Source organism: Corvus hawaiiensis, chromosome 3, assembly GCF_020740725.1.
Source record: "Corvus hawaiiensis isolate bCorHaw1 chromosome 3, bCorHaw1.pri.cur, whole genome shotgun sequence".
In the NCBI taxonomy this organism is placed as follows: domain Eukaryota; kingdom Metazoa; phylum Chordata; class Aves; order Passeriformes; family Corvidae; genus Corvus; species Corvus hawaiiensis.
The window spans coordinates 46,960,575-46,987,537 of record NC_063215.1 but is presented as its reverse complement, the minus strand read 5'-3'; the positions used below and the strand labels follow the sequence as shown (position 1 = coordinate 46,987,537).

The 26,963-nt window shown below is 44.3% G+C and overlaps 1 long non-coding RNA gene across 11 annotated transcripts in view; it reads left to right on the top strand.

The window, feature by feature from the left end:
- Window positions 1-26,963, top strand: part of LOC125322923 — a 47,944-nt gene that overhangs the window by 16,966 nt on the left and 4,015 nt on the right. For 5 of the 11 annotated variants that reach the window (XR_007202286.1, XR_007202288.1, XR_007202290.1 and 2 more), the window contains 2 exons: window positions 6,757-8,415; window positions 11,362-13,774. This is a non-coding gene — a long non-coding RNA (uncharacterized LOC125322923). Of the gene's footprint in view, window positions 1-6,756; window positions 8,416-8,646; window positions 9,336-11,361; window positions 13,775-15,601; window positions 19,448-26,007; window positions 26,058-26,963 lie in introns of those variants that run through there. The other 6 variants (XR_007202287.1, XR_007202283.1, XR_007202291.1 and 3 more) reach the window with 6 other exon arrangements.

Genomic DNA, 26,963 nt, shown 5'->3' with positions numbered 1-26,963 from the left:
TCAGTACGCAATACATGTCAATGCAGAAGACCTTTTCTGCTAAAACATAATTTTATCTAAGGTCAAGCCTTGGAAAGTGCTACTTACCAGGTTCTTTTAATCAGGTGATGTATAATGAACGACTGCAGCTAACAGTATTTTACGCTTTCGTTAGTACTGCAGAAACTGGTATTACTGCTTTTTGTAATTTCACATTTCTTAGCAACAAAAAGTTTAACTTCTGTTGTTGGAAGCTATGCTAGGATTATTTTATTATTTTCACAGTCTGCTCAATTTGCCTGCTCTTACATCTGACAATCCACCATAAGCAATTGAGAAATATTTTCTGCACAAGCTACATTAAGCCTCATAACAATTATTGCTATCTTGCCTGATCCACTCAGAACCATTCTCCACTTAATCCAAAAACCTAAAGCTCTCTCTTTTCAGGCAGCATATCCTGCCTCATGGAAGGCATGTTACCACAATAGTCATGGTCAGAATCTGGGTACAGATGCAATGTGAGTTATTAAAGTTATATAGGCTCAATATTAGGTAATAATTCCTCTGGTTATTCCGCTTCAGTGCTGGGTCCCACCCCTGGACACTGTGCTTGACCTACAGAGCTACAGTAAAACCATGTGGTCACCATTTTTTGAGACAAAAATTTGCATATGAGATGACAGTAACAGCAGTTCTTCCAGTGTCACCACATCTAGTCTGGGCACATACTGAAAATGGATCTTTTTACATTCAGTGGTAGTTGAGTTTAGCAAAGGAATTTAGGATTCATTGGGTTTAAAGGTACAATATGAACTTAAAGCCTGAAATGAGATGAGGGTTTGGGAAATAAGAGAGACTTCTGCAGAGACATATGATGTTCAGCATCGGAGAAATCCTTTTGAGAGGGTGAATACTTAGCACTTTTCATAGTAGTTGTGAGATCTTTGTTTTGCTCTGAACAGATTCAGTAATTTTCAGGCTGTGGTGTCAGTTTAGTGTCTGAGCCACTGCCTTGAACCTGGAGCCATCCCTGTTATTTCTACTTGGAGCATAGTGCATCTCCAGGTAACACAAATACCCAACACTTGGGAGACTCATTTGACACATCCACCCTGCACTGGCTGTGGGCTACAGGGACCCTTCCAGTCCTGTGAAGGGCACAGGAGTCCTCCTGACCCAGGTGGAAGCAGGCAGCCAGCGTGGCAAGCCCAGCCTTGCATTCAGCCACCATATTCCCCTGCTGTCCCTGCCCAGTGCAGTTAAATAAATGGATGCTCTTTATTTCCTGGCCTTCATTGAATTGGAGACACATCCTGCAGTTGGCTGTTATTTGTATTTCCTTCAGCACCTGTAGTCTGTGGTATGCACTTGCCCACTGTGATGTGAGTGTATAAAAACTGGACATTATGGGGAAACTTGAGCTCTTGGACGGGTGACATTTTTGATGCTGTGGAACACTTGCAAACTCCCATAATACAAACTAAGTGGTTGTTTTCACTTAGGCAATGAAGTGCAAACATTTGTTATTTATTTCATAATCCAACTTGTATTTTATACTTCAAAGTCAGATAACCACAATGATTTTGCCAGAAAGAAACCTACTTTCTGAGCTGGCTGGCTCTACAGATGAATGCCACACAGCTGAATTCTCCATTCATAAACTGAAGGTTTTCTTCTGCAGCTGTAAGCGCCAGAAGTGTTGTTTGAGATCTGTGGGAGAGGCTACATGACCCCAAGCAGGATCCATAGCTCAGTAGCCAAGAAGCTGGCAAGTTTCTGGCCAAGCTGTTTTTGCATGGGAGTTGCCTGCACACCTCAGTCCCACCGCTCAACAAGCACTACATCTGCTTGGGTTTTATCACCCTGACACACATTCACAGACCTGGGCCAAACATTTCTTAGACACAGGGGGGATTGAGAGATGGGACTAGACAGACCTCAGTCCTTCAACCATTTTGGGAGCATGTTCATGGGGTTGAACAGAAACGTTGCTCGCTACTTCTAGTCTGGCAGAAGTTGAACAGCATCACTGACCTTCTGCTCAAGTCCTCAGGTGAGCAGTCCCACTCTCTCCAGGCAAAATGTTTGAAGAAGGTGCTGGATTAATTTAAAGTTTTATTTACGCCCAAGAAGCTAATAAAAAGGAGCGGAGTTTAGTTTTCATTTCAGTTTTGAGTGAAATTTGAAAGACATAACATTTAAGCAGTAATAAACAAATGGCTGAAAGGGAGAATAAAATGCTGGTACAAACTTTGGAAGCCGGTAGTTTTCAGAAATTTGGCAACCATCTCCAATGTTTCCATCTAATATGGGTCAAATGTCCTCAGCCTGATCCTTTTTTTTTTTCCTTGTAGCAAGATGATTTGTTCATTAAATTACTATTTATTTCAATGTATTCCTGGGAAATAAAGCCTCTAGTCTGTAACAGTGACAGGTCGCTGAAAGGTGGCTTTCATGTACTCAAGCACTTCACACCTTCTAGGTCAGGCACCCTTGATGTGTGTCCTTGTGCAAAAGCTCCTGTAGGATGTTTTACTTCACTCCTTAGACAGTGGCATTAAATTTGACAGCAAAATTGTTTCCACCCTCTTTATATCAGTAACTACATAAAGGTAAGTTAGAGCACATGGTTTTAATTTAGCGTTTAGTGGTTTTATTTGGCATGGGAAAAAAACTGTTGAGCACTAACCTTGAATTAGAAGCTGACCTCCGAATTAGTCAGCCTTTTTCTTGTAAATGCATTTTGTAGAGTATAAACATGAACCATCTATTTACATAACGTTAGTGACAGCCAAATGATTTCTTAGGAGCATTAATGCTGGAAATCCCAAACACTCCTTCCTTGCTGGAGAATGGTTTATAACTCCTGAGAATAATCTCTCCAGCAAGTAACTGAAAACAGAAAAGGCTGATCTTTTTCCAACCAAATTTAGGATTTCTCTGGTATTTCACTAAGAAACCCCAGATAATTATTATAAGCTGCTGTTAAATGAAATGCAGGTCACCTCCCAGGGTGCATGTGGAAAGCTCTGACAGTGCTGGTGGTGGTGCAGCCTGTTCCTGTACTACAGTGGCTTTACAGGAGACGCCAAGAAAAAGCAAAGAACAGCCCGAATCCAGCTTGGCCCTGGGAGCCCTGGTGCAGAGTACCAGTGATGGCCCTGAGGGATGTCAGAGGACAGCAACCCCATGGTATGCCTAAGTTTTTCCACCTGTCCTGTTCCTGATCTGCTGGGAAGCCAAGGGCAGCGAGGAGCAAGGAATTTCAGACCTCCTAAAGATGAGATCCTATTTCAACCCAAGGGAGCCTCCAGCAGGTCTGCAGCCCCCCTCTGCTTCCCCAGCTGGAGCAGCACAAGAAGGCAGCCTAGCAAACTGATGGGTCCTGCACCTGTGCTGCTGCCTCTGACATGTATGCAAGCACTGCTTCCTAACGGAGCTTGTAGCAATGTCTTAGAGATTTTAGGTTTTTTCTCACATCCAGGTAAAATGAAAACCATGAAATGCCACCAGGTTTTGAAGTTCCTGTGTTTCTTTGAGTGTGAGCTTTACTGGTTTTAAGAATAAAATTTTACAAAATGGACATATTAACAATGATGAAAAACAAATCTGAAAAAGATTGAAATAATTTGTGTGAAACATTCTTCAGGCCATGGGGGCATTTAAAAGGTTTTCAGAAGCAGAAAAGTAACTTGGCTCATTTTAGTTTATTTTTGCCCACTTTAAAGAGACAGTATTTTGTGGGTGTCATAGTTTTTCTCTTTATTGTTTAATATACACCAGAATGTCCTTTCTTTTTTTTTGAAACTGTATTTTCAGCAGGTGTTATTTTTATTTTTAGTATTACTAATGCAATAAGAGTACATACAGTAGCATAGCACTTCTAGATTGCTCCACATTTGTTGGCATGCCCTGCCATAATATGCCATAATAAGTCTCTAAATTAAGATGGTCTTTTTCATGCTTTCAGCAACAGCAGCAAGGTACTCTGCTCTTTGCTGTGTGTTGTTATTATTAGCTCTCTCATGATCGAATTCCAGCCTCGGGCACTGGTTGTGTGATGGGGCCGAGCTCTGATGGCAGGTTTCAGCCCATGTTTTGTCTGACTATGTTTGCCCTACCTAATTCATGATAAGGGAACACAAAGACTGGGCTGAACAGAAGGGAAGTGCACAGCCATTTTAGGTATCCTCAAATTACTGCTTATGACTTGTCTCCGAACTCGAGTAAAGTGGACTCTGTTTAACATAACACGTGGGAAGGGTTTCACTCCAGGCAGAGGTTTATCAGTCCCAGCAACCTCTCTAGTAAGTGGGAATAAGAAAGGAAGCATCTGAAAGCTTCTCAGATAACCAGCAGCAGACCACTTTACCCTGCCCAGCACTGTTTTTTGCTCACTGGCATCCTCCATGGGGGTGCCACTGGGCCAGTTGGGCTTGGCATTTGGGAGCCAGGCTGCAAGGGGCACAGACAGTGTTTCTTTGTCTGTCAGTGTTGTGAAACAGTTCAGAGTGACCCTGCTGCCCTCTTGTGCAGCGTAGAGCCTTTCCCAAAGGTTTGGCAGAAATACTGTCACTCACTGCCAATGAAATAAGGCAAATACCTTCCTCTCCCTCTACATCCTGCAGGTGTAGCTTGTCCTTTCTCAGACCTCCTTCCTTTGGTGGCCTGCAGTGTGCAGCAGAGTGAGTGAATAGACCAGCTCCCTCCAGGACTGAGGGGTGACATGCATTCATTATGCTCATTTAATAGAGTCATAGAACCACAGAATGGTTGGGGTTGGAAGGGACCTTAAAGATCATTTAGTTCCAGCTCCTCTGCTGTGGGCAGGGGCATCTTCCACTAGACCAAATTGCTCCCAGTCCCCTCCAATCTGTCCTTGAACACTTTGAGGAATGGGGCATCCACAGCTTCTCTGGGCAACATGTTCCAATGTCTCACTACCCTCACAATAAGAATTTCTTCCTAATATCTAGCCTAAATTTATTCTTTTCAGTTAAAAGTCATTCCCCCTTATCTTGTCACTACACGCTCTTGTAAAAAGTCTCTCTCCATCTTTCCTGTAGGCTCCTTTCAGGTACTGCAAGGTCACAATTAGGTCATCCCAAAGCCTTCTCTTTTCCAGGCTGAACAATCCCAATTCTTTTAGCCTTTCCTCATAGGAGAGGTGCTCCATCCCTCTAATCACCTTGGTGGTCCTCCTCTGGACTCTCTCTAACAGGTTGATATCCTTCCAGTTGATATTCATTTTGCTCATTTTACTTGTTGTGTTCAGACATGAACGCAGTGTCCCTTCAAAAGTGGAAGAAGCAGTTCCTCCATCTCATTTTACAGTGACTTTAGGGAATATAGCACTGTGTGGCTGAGGCATGTGTCCTGCTAAGGCAGGCGGATATTTCTCATCTTCAATAAAGCCTGTAGGAGTTCCCTGTCTGCCTTCTGAACGGCCTGGTTCTGAGATTGGACACACCTGGGAAATGAAGTATTGCTGCCTTTTTCTCTTTAGCAGGTCAATCTTGAGCTACATCGGGAGTTTCGCTGGCTGCAGGCTCCTCTTCTGCTGAAAGAGCGCCTTGTCCAAACAAAAAGGATTGAATGAAAATTTTAGTGTGATTAAAACATGGTTCTCATGGGAAAAGCCTTTGTCTGGCCAATCAAGGACATTTCTGTTCCAGAATAAATTAGAGATCATGGAAACAAAGAAAAACTTTTCTAGGTAGTTACTGATATAAATAAACAGCAGGAAAAATTCTTGTCCTTTGCCTGGCTTGCTTTGTGTCCAAAATTGAAGTGTTCTGCTTGCTCTGCTTTCCAGTAAAATCTCTTGAACTAGCTATTTTCCTACGTAGGAGGGAAAAAAGAAGTGTTGGCAAGAATGTCTCAGTCTTTCTCATCAGCACCATCATTAATTGAGCATTTTTGGTAGTGGATCAGTTCTTCTAAGCTAAGAAAATGAGGTATCTTTATTGTGGCCCACATGGCAGGCAGGAGCATGGCACAGTGGGGCTCAGGTGAGCTGGAATATCTGCTGCCATGTTTCTCTCTGTGGCTTTGGAGGGCAGTAGTTCCTCCCAAGGATCCCAGAGCCAGGCCATGGCTGTCACTAGGCTGTCCTTTGCTTTTCTGTTGCTCCTTCAGGTTACAAAGCTTTGAATTTTCTTCCAGCTCTGTGGTGGGCGACATGGATGGCAACTTATTTATGCTCCTGTTGTCTCTAGAAACCTCCAATTGGGTTCCTCCTGGCATAGTTTAACACGCCTACTGCCTGCCAAATATTTTTTTTAATCCTAAAAGCCTTTCTGTTGCTAGGTTGAAATTTTTTCTGCCTTTCAGATATAAAGTGACTAATGGGATACATTTCATAATACATCAGCAAGCATAATACTTGTTATTATCATATTTTAGTGCCCTTTAAAAATTACCAACCTGTACTGGGAGGATGGGGTAGTATGTAAATTGTACATCATAAAGACAGTAGGGCAAATTCTTTGTTCTTTGATAATCACATTTTATAATTAGGGATTAGGGAGATGAAGTTAAAAAGTATTGGTGTGGGGTTTTTTAAGCAATGTTTTTCAGGGGATGAACGAATGTCCAACAATAAACATTAGGTGTTATGTGGAATTTAGATGCTGTAAACCTCATCCTGCTCTGGTACAAATCTCGCTCAGGTTTCAATGTTCACAGGCTGGGAACACAACTTCTCCTATCCTGTTTGGATAGCTGCTGTTTTTTCTCCTGCTGATGCTTACTCCTCTGATTCTCTATTTGTAGACAAGACAGAACTTCAACCCATTGGAGAGGAAATGAATGAAGAAGTCCATGTGGACCAACAGGAGTAGTAGGCACTGACACTGAATGACATCTTGGGATAGCATTGAATGTACATTCAAAAGAAAAGTGATGAGGCCATTTAATCAATAAATGTAATTGCAATTTTTGTCCTTTAATCTTTTGATAACAACTCTTTGTGCCTGAGACACAGAACCAGTCACTCTAGGTCACTCTTGGTCACAGGTGGGATAGTTCTAGCACCTGAAAACCCACAGGAGCCATGCTAAAAGAAACAGACTTGGAAGATTGATCTGCGGCTTAAAAAACCAAACTATTTCCACTTATACAGGCTCATGGATTCTGGAATAAATAAGACTTGCGTCCTTCTCGACTCCTCTGGGGACTGTGTACGTGGAATGGTGCATTCCCTAAGTTACGGCAAAATGGAGAGCCCAGCTCTGTACCAGGGAGCCCACCTCGACCTGCTCTGCCACAGATCTCCCCTTTTTGTATCCTTAAATGTTCCATCGATTGATAATTTCAAGTGAGAAACTCGCATTCCAGAGATGTCTCCGTGCAAGTACATTTAAAACACCAGGCAATTTAAGTTCGCTACAGTGCAATGGTTTGGGGCAATAAAGACGAAAGGTTTTTGTTAGTATATTGAAGTTGTTACAGAATAAAGCTTGGTTATAACACAATCCGAGATGTCTTGCGGGTTCTGTTATGCCTTCTTACACAGTAAGTGAATTAGCAAAATGGCCTGTGACGATTCCTCTTGAGCATTTCTTCACTCTTCTTAAAGTGATACCAAGAGGTCTCCTTGAAATTTTTAATTATTTTCTAGCCCTCCAGTTGAAGGTAACAGATTTATTTATTGTAACTGATAATAATGAAAAGATAAATGAACTCTGAGCCTAGTTTTGATTTTTTAAAAAAAGTGTTCCGATCTGGAAGAAGTCTAGATTCAAATAAGTCTAGAAAAATTATGCTAGAAATTGTGAAGTTAAAAAAATTTATTTCAGCAACATAAATCATTTGGGTTGGAAGGGACCTCTGGAGCTCTCTGATGGTACAACCCCCTGCTCATAACTGGACCAGCTTTTACACTAGCTCAGGCTCCATGGTGCCTTGTTCAACTGAGCTTGAATATAACTGAGTTGGGGGGTTTTATGCATTCTCTTACTCTAATAACTTGCAAAATTAGAATTCAGTCTTAATGTCTGAAACAAGGATTGCCTGACAGTGTAGGAATTTTGCTTCCAATAGCAAAATTTTGTTTGCCTTTGAAATTCCTTGACACATCTCAATAGCAAAGAGAAATTTAAAAAATCACCATTTATAATCCTGTAGAAATAAAAGCATAGAAAAAGTCAAATCTCATTATTTTTAAGGCAAAATTGAAGTTATGATGACATTCTTAGCTGTGAAAATTCATACATTTCTAAGTATGAATTTAGATACATGGAAAAGCTTCTATGCAAAGTCATTGGGAAAAAAACCTCAAACAAAAATCCCTAAAATATATTAAATTTATTGTGTACTTTCACAGGTTTTTAATTTACAATCTCACGTGTGTGTGGCAAAACTGAGTGCTATTCAGTGGACTCGTTCTGATGACTCAAATCTGCTTTAGGAAGAGGACTACACAAAAGAAAGGTTACTTTTTTCTCTGTTTTTAAAAATTTTGCCAAACTTTTATAAAAAAAAGTGTTGTTGAAATTTTGAGGGTTTTTATAAGATACCAACTATGTCAGACCTCTCTTCAATGCTGTTTAAAACAAAAGCATCTGAATTAGACTTTCCAGCCTTTTTGTTTGTTTTTATTCAAGTTCTGCAACTGTTAATGTAAGTATTTTTTCTCTTCTAACTAAAATATTTTCGTTTTAGCTGAATGTCCTACTTCATCTCCAACACTCCAATGCCATCTGAATGAAAGGATATTTATCAGGCAGCTTGCACATTCTGGTCAAGGACACAGAAGCCTTATCCAATGCTCTGGTCTTACAACTGCCACTCACGTTATTCCTTATGCTTTCCTTCCTACCCTTGTCTGTTATAACTCCCATCTTTCATGACACAGGAAATGTAAAGTAAATACTGCAAGGGAGATTCTTCATTTTTGTCTGTACCAGGTTGTCTTGCCCACACACATTTGGAAGGATGAATAAGTGAAAAATGTTTCAACTGTCCAGGCTTCCCATCACATATAGTAATGCCATTGCATTTATAGTATTGCCAAAAAGACATCTAACTTGTGTTTAACTTCTGAAAACCGAAATGTTGCAACTTAAACCACCTTTCACAACATTTCTATATAATTCACTTCTTAGAAACCCATCCTCCACAAAAAACACAGAGGAGTAAGTAGGTCTTGAACTGAAGACCTGTCCAAAACATTTTCAAGGCTAGAAAGAGAGAAGCGAGGCATGGGATCAGGGCCATCTCATGTGAGAGCTGAAGCTCAGTGCTGGACCAAATCCATGACAGCTACAAGTTGTCCCAGCTCCACTGGCTGTTTAAGCACGGCAGTTTCCACAGAGTGAGAGTACCGGTCATCAGCACTCTGGTTTGGGGGCTGCTAACCAAAATGCAGGCCCTGGACCAGATCATTTCAAGAAATTCAGATGCACAGCTCACTGTACAGTTGGAAAGGTCTACGTGCCCACCTCCTGTTGTTTCTGCCACCTGTTTTGGCAGAAACAACTAAATAAGTTTTGTGTGTGTGCCTGTGTGTATTGCATAATTCACGATCCAGACTGAATCCAAAATATTTGGATGGCAGCCCGCCCCACATTTGCTTGGTGGAGCTGGAGATGCATGCCAAGAGCAGCACCAATAGCTGGCGGCCCAGGATGCTCCGACCCCTGGGCTGGAGACACAATCCAGAGACTGTGCAAGTAAAAAGGGTCCTGTTTTTTAAAATCAGTTCTGTTAGGCAGGTGAGGTTTGTGCCGGTGAAAGCAAAGCAAGGGGTCACTTTCAGCCCAGATACTGACCACCTCTGCTACCAAAGCTCTGCAGGTCATTCATTTCTTGCAGCATTTTATTTTGGTGGTGACTAGGAAGCATTTTACAAGTCACTGCTGTTGTGCAGGTGGAACCTCAGCTCAACCACACCTGAGAGCAGCAAGGTAAGGACTTGTAGTGTTTTATGGACAACTGTAAACGTTCATTTGCCTTTCAGTGCTGCTTGCAACCCAAGATTTCATTTGAGCTGGTATAATATGCACTTGCATCATTAACAATTACCAGTCATTGTTCCATTTGGATTTCTCTTGCTAATTAGATTCACTCCGACAATCTGTATGGCCCATAAACACTACCCCAAAAGGAGAATCTTGCCACAGTGAACAGAATGGAATATGAATAATCAGTTCAATAATTGTATTTGGCTTAGCTTCTCAACACCAACATGTTAATCAAGAGCCTGCCAGGGTGCTGCCTGCGGGAGAGTCCCGCTCTGCTCCTGACTGCTCTCGCGAGAGGAGCCAGAGCTTGCCTGACTGCTTTGCCAAGGCTGCAAATGTCGTGTGGGCCTTACACAAGCGTTAAGAGCCGCCACTTTCAATTCTTGAAGTTTTGCATGAGCATCCAGCTCTTCTCTGGCTCACTTACTCTTCTCTCACATTCTGCCTTTCTCTCTCACTCCTCTCTTTAGAAAGGCAGCAGTGATGGAGACAATTTTAACTCCTAGAGGATCTGAAGAAATTCTGGCATGTAACCTTGCAGTCCCTCTGTAAAAGGCCCTGCAGCCCCGAACGCTTCTGCTCCCCTTGCTGACCTGAGTATTTGGGCAACAAACCTGGGCTGGAAACCATTTCTTGGCCACTTGCTGGGCCGTATCTGACAGCCCACTACAACAGCCCCTCTCCCAGTGCATCTCCAACAAAGGCAGCAATGTAGCTTCCAGACCCAGGTTGCTTTATATCTGACTGGCCTGAGGCATATCCAGAGGGTCAAGTTCTGCTCGTACCTGTTTGGTTAGACTTCACCTTGGAGCCCTTCTGCAAATTCCCTTCTCCACAACACATGCATGAAAACTCTGGTAATTGCTAGGCAGAGCAAGATGTAGTTGGTTGCTCTGGCTATGAATCATGTAGACAGGCAGTTGTTTTTATTCATTTTCTCATTGCTTTTCCAAGCTTTAAGGGAAAATATTAAATGCAGTTGCATGCCACTGCAACTGCTCCTCTGTCGCAGGAGTCAGACCCCTGATGCTACAGCTCAGCTGCCAGGGACTGGGGGTGGAAGAGCTGGCAGCTCCTAGGACAGAGAGTTGAACATTGCTCCCAGGATCATTTGGTACCAAAGCACTGGGAGGCACCACTGAGCTTTTCTCCATCCCCCACCCTACCCCCACTTCTGCTTCTTGTTCCAGGGGCTGCTTTTGACCCTAATCCAAAGAAAATACGTGTGGATATGCTAGTGGCTGGCAACAATGGGGGCTGGCCTTAGGCTGGAGCAGGGAGCACTTAGATACATGAGACAGCAGGAGGGTGCCTGTTTCATCAAACTCCATCCCCATGACCACATGCATGTGCTCCAGTAACTTCTTGTGGCCTCCTGGAAAGAATGTCTCCGGTCTCCTGGTCTCCCTTGCAGGTCTTTGCTGCTCTGCTGTTAACACACCTTTCCCAAAAAGAGGGGTGGGAAGGAAGGAGAGTTGATCTGGGCACTAATACTTCTTCTCCTCAGCTGGAAATAGGTGCAACATCAGAATCAAGGTGGCAGCACACAACTCTGCTGTGAGTACCTAATGCTGATTTTTCTTTTTCCTCAGTCCTTTTCCCAACTGATTCACTCTCGGTTAATAGCAAAAGCCACCTCTGACATCAGTTTTCACCTGCATGACTCTTTGTCTTTTACTTGAATGTCACCCTCCTTTTATTACAGCCATTCTCAAGGTGCCCTGCTCATCCTGCCTGGCCTGCAAACCACCTCCATGCCAGCAGTGCCTCATGGCTTTGTGCAGAACATTTCATCAGCACAGTGCTCACATGGGCCAGGAGCATGCAATTAACGCAAACAGTGAAACAAAATTGGTCCCAAAACTCCTGTTTGAAGAACTCTCACAGATAACTCCTCCTGACCTGAGATTGCCAGCCTCAGCATTCATTGTCTCCTCCTCTTACCAACAACACAATTTCTCTAATAATCTATTTTGTCTCCACCAACATCAGTGGTTTCTCTCTTGACATCATAGAAAATACATTAAAGTAGTCTAGATAAAGGAAATCTGGCAGATATCACCTGTCTGGAAAAATAATTGTTTTATCAAAGAGAAACATCGGGTTAGTCTGGCAGGATGTGCCTTTAGTTGCATTTCATCCCATTTTTGATGTGCCTTTGCATTTTTAATTAACCTTCAAGGCATGTTCCAAAGCCCCGCATACCGGTGAGGTCAGAGTTACAAGGACGCCGAGGGTTGGCTGGATTATTTTTTAACCCGGCACAACTGAACACATTGTAATGGATATCCTGCAGTCACGGGGTCCATCTCTGACTTGGCAGATGTATAAAAACAGTTGCTAGTAGATGTGCCACCTCTCATGCTGGTCTTTCCAGAACTCCTCAACAGGTGTGACCTGCCTCCCCGAGAGGAACGCCACCTGCTCTTTGAGCACAGTAACAATTCTATTTCCATATCCCTGTTCCCATTAACCACCCTTCTTTTACTCCTAGGATTTGTCTTCCTTAAACCAGAGCAGAGGTAAAATACTCCTTTGATTGCAGGCCATGCCTAAATTATCTTTAATCTCATTTACTGCACAACAGTCTGACTTTGCTTTTTTTCCTCCCTTACATTGATTTTGAAGATGTTTTTCCCATTTTTTTCTGCAATGCTTTGCAAGTTTCAGCTCAGGTTTGCTTCTGATGCTTACACTAATATTTTTTGGCCTCTAAATGATAAAGTCTTCTTTCTGCGAGGCTCTCCAGGATTAACCAGAGAACTGAGCATCCCAGTCACGTGGAGTGAGCAGGCAGGGTGCAGGATGCCTCACCTCCACGCCTCTGCCTGTGCCTCCCCTGCACAGAAGCCTCCACCTTCTCCACTCGAGTCAGCTTTGCTGAGGAACATTGCCCCACTTGTCAGCTTGCCCGCTGGCAAACTGAGCCTCAGACGCACATGTATTTGTGTTTATTCTCCCCATTTGCTTCAAACAGGGAGAGCTACTTAGTTCAAAGCTCTGCTCTGTGACTAGATCTCTAGTAACTTAATTGCACATCAAAACAACATCGCCCTGTATGACTTCACTGATGAAGATGTTTGTTGGTTGTCATATCCAAGGATATCTGGGCCCTGCCATTGCTAGCTTGAAGCATCATTGAGTAATGGAGTCTCCTCAGATTGCCAAAGCACTGAACAAAGATATGAATAATTTCCAAGAGAGTTTTTATCTCAGCCAAAAACATGAACAGCAGCTAAAGGAGCAAAGAGAAAGTGTACTTGTGACCCCGCTGCTTTGCTCCTGCTGAGTTTCAGAGGTCATGGGACCATCAGAAGTGCAAAAGCAACAAAACATTGCCAGAAACTTCTTTGCTAGTAAGTTTGTGCTTATCATCCTGAGGTGTTCTAAGGCATGTCAGAAAATGCGCCTCACTACCTGAAGAACAGCAGTAGGCCAAGTCCAAAGGGTGTCAGCGAAGGTTTCGCGTGACTGATCTCTCTGGTGCGTGTGTGTTTGCACCCTCTGCACAAAGGACTGTCTGGCCTTGCCTGCATGAGGTTGGGATAAGTGTCAAGAGTGATTCTTTCAAGATCGGCTCTTAATTTCATCTATCCTCATCAAACACCGCTGTCCTCCAAATCCTGCTGGATGTGTCAGCCTAGCAGTTAAAGAAACTATTTTCTCCTCCCAAGAGCAGACACACCACAAGTGCTGTCATGTAGGAGAATTTCATAGAATGGTTTGGGCTGCAAGGGGCCTTACAGATCACCTAGTTGCAACCCCCTGCCATGGGCAGGGACACCTTCCACTAGACCAAATGGCTCAAAGCTCCATCCAGCCTGGCCTTGAACATTGCCAGGAATGGGGCATCCACAACTTCTCTGAGCAACCTGTTCCAGTGTCTCACCACCTTCACAGCGAAGAATTTCTCCTTGATATCTAATCTAAACCCACCCTCTTTCAATTTAAAGCCACTCCCCCTTGTCCTATCACTTCATGCCCTTGCAAAAGTCCCTATCCCGATCTCTTGTAGCCCCTTTTAGGCACTGGAAGGTGCTGTAAGGTCTCTCCAGAGCCTTCTCTTCTCCAGACTGAATAACCCCAGCTCTCTCAGCCTGTCTCCATAGGAGAGGTGCTCCAGCCCTCTGGTCATCAAACTGTACAAGGACTGAAGAAGTGAAGTCAGTCCATGCATCGTACAGCACACCCTATAGGGTGCTACAGGACACCAGTCACATAAAACATCTGAGATGTTCCCATCTGAATTTAAGCCTCAGCAGAGACACCCTGGCATGGCCAGCTCCACATCTCTTGTTCCACACTCAGCAGCCAGATGCGAAACAACAATTACATTGTGAAATGTCATGGGCCTACTGGGAAGCAAAAACACATCAATATTGCCTCCTGGTTGCATCGAGCCATGATGATTTTGCTTGACTGCATGCCTGGATGAAACAATAGAGAACACAAACAGAGATGGGGCCAGAGCTTGCCTGTGCACTACTTTTATCTTCCTGCCTTTCCAGTGCACCCATCGCAGCAGCGTCTAGGTGATAAGTCTATCTCTTTGCAAAACAGGAAGACTGTGGGCTGGTTGGCTTCTCTGATGAGCTATAAATTACAGGGGTTTTACCTGGCTGCCAGCCTCGCTGTGTACTAGGTAAGGCAGGTGCTAATGCAGGGTGCTGCGGTGGCCGGCGATAGGATAATTACTGTTATTGCATTAGGAGAGAATAGCTGAGACTTAAGAGCCAGAGGGAAAAAGAGTCCCAGAAATTGGAGCACCGAAGGCATTGCTTCATGCACACAAAGGCGACCGACCTATAAATAATCTGACCTCTTTGTTCCAGTAAAATGGCACAAGAATTAAGACCCCGGTTCAGGAAGAAACTTAAAATGCATGACTAAACTCGGCATAGCTGAGCAGACCTACTGACATGCCGGGGGCCCGAAGGCATTTCTGCTCTGTGAGCCTTTGTGCTCACCTTCAAGAGCGGCTGCCGGAGGTGTCCTGCTGGCAGAGCTGCTTTCCAGGGGCGGTGGGGGGCAAGCTTAATTACTGCAGGTAAAGGTGCAAAAGCCAAAATTCAAGTGGGACTTCTCAATAGTCTCTACTCTTCCTCTGCTTTCTAAGTTACAGCTAAAGAAAGAGACTTCTGTTAACTTCAGTTACCTGATAGTAGCTAGCAATTTGAAAATGAAAAGCTGACATGTAGAGCAAAAATATGAAGTGTTAGAACATGAGCCTAACAAATGTACCCCAGAAATTTTCCAGTAAAACAAACCCAAAACAAATCAGGGACAAAAAAAAAAAAAAAAAAAAAAAAAAAAGGATTAGCCAGAAGCAGGGCAGGTCATCTCTAGGTTAGCTTCACCCTGCATGTGTATCATCTCTCAACTTTTGGGAGAAAACCCACCCAAAGATGTGCTTGTTCAAATTAAAAGGCTTGTCGTTAGGCTCAGAAAGCCCTTGGCAGCCTTGATAAAGTAAAACTAGAACTACTTGTGAAAAGAAAGCTTTGATGGTTGCCTGAGGTGGGGAGTAGTACCATTTACAAATATTTTTCTCCTAGCTCTTGATCACAGAGACTTAGAAAAATTATACCTGAAAATTATTAGTAAATATAAATATATTATAAACCCTTCCCTGCTCTTTCTTTTTATCTTTGCAGCAGAGAGAGAGTAAATAACTATTTTCTTCATGCTGGAGGTGAGGAGTAAGCATGGAGAAGGTGCAAGACTGACTCAGCAGCACCCACCACCAGCCCCCGGCCTGGCCCCCTGTGTCTGGGATCCACAATAAATACACGTGTCCCAGGGAAGACATATGCAGGGTGGGTGTAGGAGCCATTCTGTTTCTTGGGAGGTAACAGGGTTTGGTAAGGAAACTTGAGTCCAGTGCGGTGTCAGACTTGATTGTGTGCTACTGGTTCAGCAACTTAGCAGCTGGCTGTCAAAACAATAATCCAGCAGCCTTTTTCCCAGGTGAGGGGGAAACAACAGGAAATGCAAAGTGATCTGCCAGAAAGTTTGCAGTGGACATTTGGACAAATGCAGGAGGTCCAGCCACTCTCATTTGTGCTGTGAACACCTGGACAGCAAGGAGCTCTCGTGTACACCTGTTCCTTTTGCCTGCACTGTATTTTGTTGCATCCAGGGACACTAAGGGTGAGGAAAGAGCCACATTCTTCTCTTATGACTGCTTATCCCGATCCACAGCACCTCTCCACCGGCCTTCCCCATGCCCCACACGTATACACAGCCCCTAAAGCAAGCATGTTAAGACTGGAAGTGTAATCCAAGCTTGCATTATAATTCTTCCTATGTAGCTCAGTCATTAGTTACTGTGGAGCAGTTAGGAACTAACAGGTCTAGCAGAGAGAGATGGTGTTTTCTGGTGGCTTTTTCCAAGCTCCCAGGACAATTTTGGCTGTTGTCCTGAGTGGCTCACAGCCCCGTCACGGTGTTATCTGTCAGAAACTCAGCAGCCCAAAGCTCTGCAGCCACAGAGGCGTGTGCCCTGTGTTTATACCATTTCCTGCTGGAGCCATGATGTTAAAGGCCGTACTGTCCGCCTGTTTCTCACGCTCCTCCGGTGTGCGTGGCCCCAGTGTCCCAAAGAATTGTCGGGTTGCAGAAGAAGCCAAGAGGCAAAGTTCATCTTTTTGTTCTGAGGCAGCACACTGCCTGGCACAACTATTCCTGGTCCCTGACTCAGAGCACAACCATCTTTGAAATAAATAAAATAAAGAAGGAGAACATCTCTGGGCCTATATTTGACACTTGTATTCCCAGACCACTTGGCTTTATATAAACATACGAATTGGTATGGTGGTTATTTTGACTCATCTGCTTAGCAATAATTTTATTTTAATCAATATTTATTTAACTCACCAGCTAGACAAAAGCTCCCTAATTTTTTCATCTTATTTAATTGATGTTCCCTGACAGAATGAAGCTAGGCTGGATAAGACAGTACAAGCTGTGCCAGTCTTCTTTGGTTTGCATCTCTTTTAACAAGTCCTGTGACTGTCGCAGAGCCAAGGCACATCTTACATCTCGCAGAGGAATTGGGACCATACGTGGCTGTATACCCTGGGACAAGGAGCCACGAAACACGCCAAAACAATAAGTGTTGACACAATAATTAGCATATTGATTCTCCGTGCAAATTACCTCTTCATACATTGTACAACACTTTGCATTTTCAGAGGACTTCAGAGGAGCCTGGAGTTTCTTACAGGCACCACAATAATTAAAAACACGTCTTCAGTTGTAACATTAAAATACAATTCTGGGTGAAAGATCATAGAAAGAAACATGCACGTTGTGCAGATAAAAATGTGTGGGATGCACCTACCTGATACCCCCACCCCCAAACATGCACCATAAATTATATTCCTGAAGGAGCTTTCAGGCCATAGATATTTCAGGCCTTCTTAGAAGAACATTTTGCTTTTTATTTGAAGGAAATTATCTGTACCTTGTGTCACCTCAGCCTCATGCCAAGGGTGAGGAGTGGCTGCAAGTTGAAGGATTGAATCACAAAGCTCAATCTTAGCCCAGTACTCCACTTGCCTGGAAAGAAAGGTTCACTTTAGCAAATGCTAAAACAGACTGGCTTTCAGAGGAACTAATTTTTCAAGCTCAGTCACAAGTGCAGGGGGAAAAATGAGCTCTCACATTTATGTCAGTGGAGTCCCACAGAAACTATGACTGTGAAGTCAACACGTGAAAAAGCTTACAGGAGCAACCTGTAACTTGCTGCCCAGATTGGTTCATGCCCAGATCTCTCTGCCAGCATTTAAAGTCTTTGTAAAATGCTGAAGTGTAAAGGGTAGCACTGTCTCTCAAGGCCAAAGTCAACTGATATTAGGAATGGGTACAGTAATTTTACAACCATTAACAGCATTAATGACCCTGTAAGCCAAGACAGAAAGCTGCCAGAAAGACTCAGAACTGCCTCTGCAATGAGGAAAAATTGCCTTGCCTCCACAAGCATACTGCACTGTTGTAAAAATCAGCTAAATATCTCAACTGCAGGCTAAGAGGGCAGAGCTGTCTGCAGTGACAGAGACAGATCCCATCCAGAGACAAATGTGACACCATGAAGCACCCACCAGGACACCTAGATTTGAATGTAGGTCGAGATACATCAGAGCAGGGTGGTGAGTCCTACAAAGGGACCTCTTCATCACTGCAAAGTTTTAGGAGCAGGTCACCATCCTCTAATGGAGGGTCCTGAGGTTCATCGAGAAGACCAGAGCTCATAGATGGTGCCTTTCCCTCCGGCAATGCCCTTTTTGTGCTCCTCACCTGTGTTGCCACCTGCTCACACTGCCACAGCCTCTTGATGGAAAAATACCAGCTGCCAGCACATTCAAGTGCTTCAGGTAAGGCTTTGAGAAGGGGCTTGGAAAAGGTCTTGGAAAAGATCCAGATCCCACTCCTAAGGGCTCCAGGAGACAAATGAAGAAATCTCACCTTCTCCAAAGGCACTCAAGTCTGCTCAAGATTTGTTCAAGCTTGATGTTCTACACAAGCAAGTCATACAAGGTCAGATGCTCCCTGTACAGCAGCTCTTGAAACCATTGCCTGGTTTTGGTCAAGCATGGCAGGACCGAGGATCTCTGTGATCACCCAGCTCCTGGGAGTTTTCATGCAAACGTTACCATTTCCTGGTTTGCACAGGAAGGTATGACCAGAGGAGTTAGGGGTGCTGGCAGAGGACATGGAAGTGCATATGGATTCACTGGATGTCTGTTCCCCACAGCAGAGGAGCAACTGATTACAGCTGGAATCATGGGACATGCCTGCTCCAAGGCCAGATCCTGGCTTCCAAGTGTGTACATCCAGAAATGAGGGGAGGTCCCAGCCCTGGGAGGTTGAGTGGCACCGTATGAAATAGCTTTCATTCTGGTCGAAGTGCAATCCAGCTCCTCCACTCTGTGCCCCAACAAGTCCTGGCTGTTGGCAAAAGCTGCCATCCTTGAAAACTGCCCATAATTGCAGGCTTTCTGTGCTCAGAGGGAAAGGGGAGGGACTGGATAAAAAAAACACCTCGAGTCTTTGAAACACAGAAAACATGTCTGAGTCGGTTCAATAGCCTTTCACAGACTCAATAAAAGATTAATCAAATCATCCACAATGAAAGCAAGTTTGGCATCCTTGTCCCTGGGCTAGTGGTAATGCAGAATCCTCACCTGCAGTTTCTTACAGTTGATGCTATTATTCAGGAAAGGCCTCAAGTACTGTCCTGTGGGGGTGATAAAAACCCCACCCCAAACCCAAAAGGATGCATGGGCAGAATTGGGATAGAAATTTTTACTTTTTCTGCCTGTGAACAATAATTCATGCAGTTAGTGCTTTATCAGAACTAATTCAACCCAGTTTTTCATTTAAACTACAGGAAAGCAAGTTCAAGTAGGTTTCTCTAACATAAAGGATATCTTTTAACCCAGCTTTTGCTCCTGTTCACCCCACCCCCACCCAATGCTATTAAATGGCTTGAAACATGACACAAAAATACATGTCTTATCGGTTGGCTTCTCTCACTATAGCAGCCCTTATCAACATTCAGCAGCCCTATTAATGCAGTCCCCTGCAATCAGCATGAAAAAGTAGCACTCCACAGATCTCTGATCCTTCCCTTCCCAGTATCATAGGCTGTTGCTGGATGCTGAATAAAGAGTAGGAGCTCTTTTTATGCCAGCAGTTTGCTCCTTTACATCTGGCCTGCATGCCCATGGTCCACAGCTCTCACAGCTTGCTCCATGGCAGACCCCTGAGCTGCCAGTCTCGCATGAAGCTGTCCTTCCCCGGATGCAGCTGCTGGAGCCCTGTCCCTGTCTCACTGGGTACCTCCCTGTGGCAAGGCTGGGAGAGCCCTGTGCTTATGCCCTGTGTCCAGCACATACTTTTAGGGGAAAGTTTACCTGTACAAGTATTACAGGTAAAGTAATATATTAAGTATATATTGCACTGCTAAATGCAAACTGCTCTGAAATATATCATAAATTTGCCTTAATCCTACACTGTACTCTTGAGAGATGTGATGGAATAAAGTGCTAGAAAACCACTCCTCATGAACTGACAGGATTTTTGTAGAAAAGAACTGTGGAGACCCAAACCTACAGAGCCTGCTGCAAGAAGCAGGGCTTAAGGAGTCAAACTGTTCAGGAACTGGGAACTGGACATCCTCAATGGGCACTAAATTTGACTCACAAACCAGAGAAACCCAGACTTTGGCAGCTATATCTCTGTTCCTTTTAGTGCAGTATGTTTACCATGTTTCAGGCCTCACTGGATATATTGACAAGCCCTTTACTAACTTTTTCCTTGGATTATTTTCATTTCATGGATGATTGTATTTCAGTTAAGATTCCTGAGAAATTACAAAATAATGTAAACAAGTGTTTTCAAAATTGCTTGCATCTCTCCTTTTCCCCCCATGAAACTGGGGTGTCCTTGGGATATTATACTGGACCTTAGCCAACAGACTGAGAAACAGGATTGGCAAAAACAAAGTAAGGATGTTGCAACATACCAGTTCAATCTTTTCTCTTGGGATTTTGAATTTGGTCTGGCCAGAGAGGTTGGCAGGAGGTGAAGGGAACAACCTCTCCACTTTTGCTCCATGAGAAGGCAGGCTTGCGAGGAGGAAGCCTGTTTTCAGCAAATGCCTCTTGGGCAGAGTTTACACCAGGCTCAAGAGGTTATTTGGGGTCCACAGGACACCCCAGGGCCATGTTTTTCCCCTGAGGCTTCATGGCCCTCTTTCAGGGCATGCAGGTCAGGTAGGGAGACACAATCTCTGCAGACGACTTGTGTTGCAAGACAGAAACTGCAAGGCATGGTTGCTAGCTATGAAAAACTATCCAGGGAGAAGGTTTCTCTCTTACGAAATGCACCTCCTGATCACCCTGCAGAAATTGTCCTTGCCCTTGCTCGTGCTGCCATCCCTCAGCTTTTCAGTTCTACCTTTGACTTCCTTACAAGCTTTCAGGAATGGCTCCACACGAGGCTGCTGAGCAGTGCCAGCTTTGCTGCCTTTCCTAAAACGTGCAGTTTCAATTAGAGGAAAAGAAACCCCAACACCTATCTCAGCTTCACAGTATTGGTGCAAATGGTTTAAACTTTACTGGGGCTTATCACATAGAATTCTAGCTAATCTAAGGTCAATTTCTATAGCCAGAGCGTTAGTTTATTATTCTTTAGTGAACTGTTTGGTGGTGCTATTGACATATAAAATAGTGAAATGAATGGTGGAATGATCTTCCCTTCAAGTATTTAGTCGTGTGCACAAAAGCAGGGAAGTTTGTACTTCCCTGACCATTTTGTTTCTCTATTTCCAACACCATTCTCCAGTGTCTGGAGAGTTACTACACATAAGAAAGAATAGTGCCACAGTTAAATAAAAGTGTATGTGCTTTTTATATGAAAGAAGGAAAAAGCAGGTATTTTTATATTGCCTTTAAGAACTGTTACCAGTGCAGGAATGGACTAGATTTGGGCCAGTCACCTAGAGTCTAAACACATGTATTGCCAAACAATTCCCTTTTTCTAGACTTCTAGTTTGCATTAAGTTGAACATGAAAACAATTTCTTAACATTAAACTCCCCACTTGGTACAACTGCAATTCAAAAGGTGTAAACTACTAAACAATCTGTGGAGGGGCACTTATTTGGCTGTTAATCTAGGTAATCACAGGTTCTCAGTGCCCTCTATGTGAAACTCTTCTGTTTCTTACCATCAGCACACATTGTCATCTTCAGGGCAATTAGTGGTGATAAAGAAAACTGTAAGAGAAAACTTCTTTCAGAACTTTTGGCTTTTATGTATACAAGGCACTGTGTCTGTCACACGAGCATTCAGTCCATGAACCTTCACATTTACATGAGGTGAATACCATTTTCCTGGGGAAAAGGAACAAACTCCGCTTGCCAGTCAACTTATTAGGGTTTTGTCATTGTTTTCGTGGAGTGATTTAGGCATGACTGCGGAGCAGGCTCTTCAGGAGCCATACACGCATGGATTACACAACACACAAAAAGCTTGATAGTGTCATTACCACACCTCTGTTTTTTTAGATACACTTCCTCCTGCTTTCAGGTTGGGTCCAGTTATTCATAGGGAACACCTGGCTCTGCACAAGGAAGCACTAAATCCTTTGCCTTCAAAGCACACAGACAGCAAGGAAGGTCAAGTATTACTCAGGGATTTCTCACCAGATCTTCAGATCAGATCTCTTGTTTTTTCAGTAAAATGCAGCACATCACTTTTGCATGTTCAGCTCTGGAGGAAAGGCCTTGATAAAACCAGTGAAGCTAAACCACCTCCCTGAATGTCACTGAAACAGGGAAGCATAAAAATCAACATTTACATGTACCGTTGAGCAACTAATCCCAGTTAATCCCAACAGCCCCTGAAAGTCCCTTACAGTGCAGGACAGGCAGGGACCAGCCATCTCCTGCAGCCACGGATCATGCCAACAGCTTCACAGCCAGGAACGGCACCTCCTCATCTGGAGGCACAGGGTCTGCAGTCCCACGGCATGCCAGGAGTCCTCAACACCCCACCAGGGGGACCAGAGGAGGAGTCGGCCAGAGGGAAGTTCAGGATAGCCCTTTGCACCTTGTTTGTTTGCTCATTCTCTTCAGAGACTCTGAGCCGCCCACCCCTCAAAACACCAACACCAGCACAAGGGAGTAAGAGACTAATTTATCATTATTTGGAAGGAACTGCTCTAGTTTTACTCATAGGTAAGGGCAGTTGTAGATAAAAGAGCAACTAGGACAAGGACAGACCCCTGGCAGGTTTTTCTCCAGGTCTGTGCCCTGGGCAGGGCAGGCAGATAGGATCTGCAGCACCATAAATCACCTCACGGCAAAGGGAGAAGAGAAACGGATTGTGAAATGAACTGTAAAATAAACTTCTAATGTAAACATCGAACAGGCAGGGGGTTGGTTTTTTCTGTCTGGGAGCCCAAGTCTGGTATGATTTACTGGCTGACTACGCTGGGACCTTGTTGGGTGAGGTTACTGCTGGCCCTATTGCAGGGCAAGGAGGCAGCCATCACTCTTGTCTGCCAGCAGCAGAGGAGGCTGATGCTGCCATGAGCATCCTGCTGTCCTCTGGCGTCACTTGCTTGCTCAGGCACTGGATCTCTGCCCGCAGTTGCCATCACCAGCTGTCTGGCTCCTCCTGACCCAGAAAGACACCCTCCCAGACGCCAGCCTTGGTGGCCTGGCAGCAGTGATGGGGACACCCCAAAAGGCTTCAGGCTGCATCTTTCAACAGGGCTTGGGTTTTCTGATAAGCAGGTGCTCACCCAAAGCTGCCTCTCTCTGATATGTCTCCCACATCCCTGCCCACTCCAGTCCTGCTACTCACAGTCAGTGGGGCTTTGCTGCTTGCACCTTTTCCTGGTCTGGCCTGTTGTCCTTCCCAGGAGGGCCAATGCGTGCCCTCAGCAGGGAAAGCAGGCCATCTCTGAAACAAACCTGATCTCCCGCAGGAATATCTGTATTTTCACCTGTATTTATATTTCTGGTCCAGAAGGACTCAGACTCGATGATCCTGAGGGGTCCCTTCCAACTCAGCACATTCTTGATTCTGTGGTTGTACTACATCTGTACCTCTCTGGGGTCGGGGGCGCACCCTGGCTCATGCGTCAGCACAGTGGGACAACATTACTCAATACCTGTTACAGTCAAACCAGCAGGAAAGATAACAGTTTGCAACTGTACATAGAGACCTGTGCCTCAGGTTGGAAAGGACAGAAGCTTTTTTTTTTTAGTCTTGTTTTAAAGCTGCTTTAACTCCTTAAGGCAAGTCATAGGAGCATGAGGTTAGAAGTGACCTCAGGAGATCATCCTCCTGCTCTGAGGCAGGACCAAGGAAAATCCAGGCAAACATTCTGCTCCCAAAAAACACCCTTAATGAAGAAAAGTCCACACCTCTAGGAAATGTGTTAATTATCCTCCTAGCTAAGAGAACATAACCTACATTTCCTGCAGATGAAACACGGCTATGCCCTCTCCTTAGTGGGTATGAAGGGTGGGGGTTTTTAAGTAATTTTCTACATGAAGTAATGCAAAGGTATTTTGTGTCCCCTCTCAACTTGTTCTAACAAATAACATCAGCCTTCTCCCACTGGTCTCCATTCTCACTGCCTCTGCTTGATCTTGCTCAACCTGGCTCAAACATCCAGTGGAACCCCAGTGCCACATCTCCACAGCAGGAGCTCAGACAGTTTCTGCCTAATTTTTGCCCTCAACACCTTTCCTCCAGGGCTGCTGCTTGTGCCCCACTTGGCATTTGGCAGCTGGTCTCTTTGCTCAGCACAGCACTTTGTCTACTGAATCTCACCCGGCTGATTTTCTCTCCCAGTTCCTCATGCTGGTACGTGGTGGCACTCCTCATTCTGCACGAGGGCCTTGCTGGGTGCTGGGCACGTGTCCTCCAGCTGCTGGGCTGGCTGATGCACCAGCACTCAGAGGCTGCTGCCAACTTTTGGGTTTCCAGGGCCCCAAGGCCATGGGCATCCAGCCAAGGCTGGGTGGGGTAGGTGGCAGGAGGACCAGGGGGACAAGTGTGGCACAAGATTAGGCTCACAGAAGGAGGATAGAAGGGACAGTTGAGAGGGGAGATGGCATGCAAGTTCTACTTTTGGAAATGCACACAAGCAAGCTGATAGTTATTGAAGTGTCTTGGTGAAAAAATAGTTGCTATCTCCAAATTCCTCTTCTGTGGTCAACCACCTGTAGTTTTTCTGCCAGGTGGAAGGTGGAGGGGCTGAAAACTGACAATTGGCCAAAAATTTTGTGGGACAAAGTGGAGAAATCCCCAGGGGATAGGGACTGGTTGTTGTTTCCCAGCACAAGAATCCGCATCGCATAATGGCCTACAAAAGAGGGTGGAGGGGATGCTGCTGAAGATACAGATTTTAACTGGGGAAAGTTATCCACCTCCCCTACTCATTTCACACTTCCACCTGTGCCTGCAGTTTTATCATACCTTGAGGTCCATACACGAGTTTTGTGTGAAGAAACCATGCAGTCCTATCACTGGCAGCTGTGCTCTGAGCAAGGCTTAGCACATGCCCAGGTGTGGTTACAGGGCATCCTTTGCAGGTGACTGTCCCATGTGTGGGGGACAAGGTCTCCAGGGTTTGTTTTGGGTGCTGTTAGCGGCTGCTGCAGCACCTCTGCTGAACATGGCCGTGTGCAGTGAGGTGTAGGGGTCTGAGCACTTTCTCTGGTGAGGGACAACCCTATGTCTCCATACACAAAATCTGAGAGTAAACTGCTTAACACAAAGTACTTCAGCAGTTTGTCATAATTCAGGTTTCAGATAAGAGTGGTCAGAACAATGTAATTCTGCTCCATCTTTCTCTTGCAACATTTCCTTTGTCAGACCCTTATTATTATCTTATATTTCAGGTGCCAGATTCAACCCACATCTAACATTTCTAGTACAGCTTTATCCTCACACTCTCGGCACATGGGTCACGTCTGGGACAAGGCTAGACCAAAAAGAAATGTGTGTGAACTCTGAGCATGTGTGTGTGTGTAGATGTTAGACAAGTCACCTTTAGATGGTCTTTCCTCAAGCACGAGCTCATCCAATCTGCCTGTATGGTAAATTTGACCTTTAAGTTAGTCTTGAAATGCTGAACATGTGCCTACAGAGTACTGTCAATTATAGTGAAAAAGAAACAGATAAGCCTTTTGTTAGCTTATGGATGAGGTGATCAGCATAAAACGTTCAAATTCTGATAACCTTCAGTTGGAAAAGTTTGCAGATTCTTGATTCACTGAAGTATAGAAAATCAAAGTTTTTCAATTTTATTTTGCTGATTGTGGCCCAGGGAAGTATTGCAGGTCACAAGTGACACCACTGCCAGAGGGCAGACACCACTGACAACTCTGTAGCTGGTTATTTCTAGGCTGCACCTAAACTGTACAAAGCTAGTTCACAATACGCATTTCTCACAGAAAAACTTGGCAGAGCATGAACAAAGACACTTCTTAAAAGAACAAGGCATTAATCTCTTTCCCATTTTTTTGTCTGTAGGAGTTTGCTCTGAAGTGGTGAGCTCGTGTCCCTTTCAGCTGCCATACCTGGTAAGAGGTCCACAAACCATTTGGACTCTCAGCTCTACATCTCCTGACCTTAGTAGACCTTTGAATACAGCCATCAGACCACATTGCCTGCAAACTTACCATTCCAAGTGAAGCAGTGCTCAGGATTTAGCCTATGTTAGGCAAAGGTGGCCGATGCAGCTAGAGCAGCAAACTGTGTTCAGACTCAGGTGTAGCTGGAAGCAGCAAAACAAGGAGTGTTTCTTCCTTGTGTAGCTGGAATGGTGTGACTTGTGCTGGCAATGAGCTCTCACCAGGTAACTGTGTTACCTGGGCTTCTTGCTTAAATAAAAGCATCATAAAAAACCAATCATGTCCACAACTTACATAATTGACTCCACAAATGTTTTAATAACTGGCCTTAGAAAAACAGAGAATGTAAAAAAGTCATAGAATGAAGGAAAAAAAAAAGAAGAAGAAGAAAAAAATAAATATTTATTCCCAAAGAAAGATTAATGGGGATTAAAAGATAGGAAGATCATTGCTGACAGCAATGGAAATCATTGGTGACTTTAGATATGGACTGAAGAATGATTGAAGGGAATGAAAAAGTGGTTCTGATGCCCCCATGGCATCATATCATTCAGAGTGTAGCATTTTCTTAAGCCCTTTCCACTTGTCGCTTTATTTTTCATTCCTGTGTGCGCACATCTCTTGACATTTTCTCTGCACACATGGAGAAGCCCCCTTGGATGCATGGTCCATGAGATCTGTAAGGTGGGAGCTGGCCACTCCCTGGCTTCTTACACATCCATTTGTGTGGGAAAACCAAACCTCGAGAGTCTCCTGCTAACAGCAACATCATGTTGTCATCCCAGAGGCCCTTTCATAATAATGGAACACAGCTTTGGCAAGGGAAGGTGAAGACATTGTAGAAAAGCAAAGATG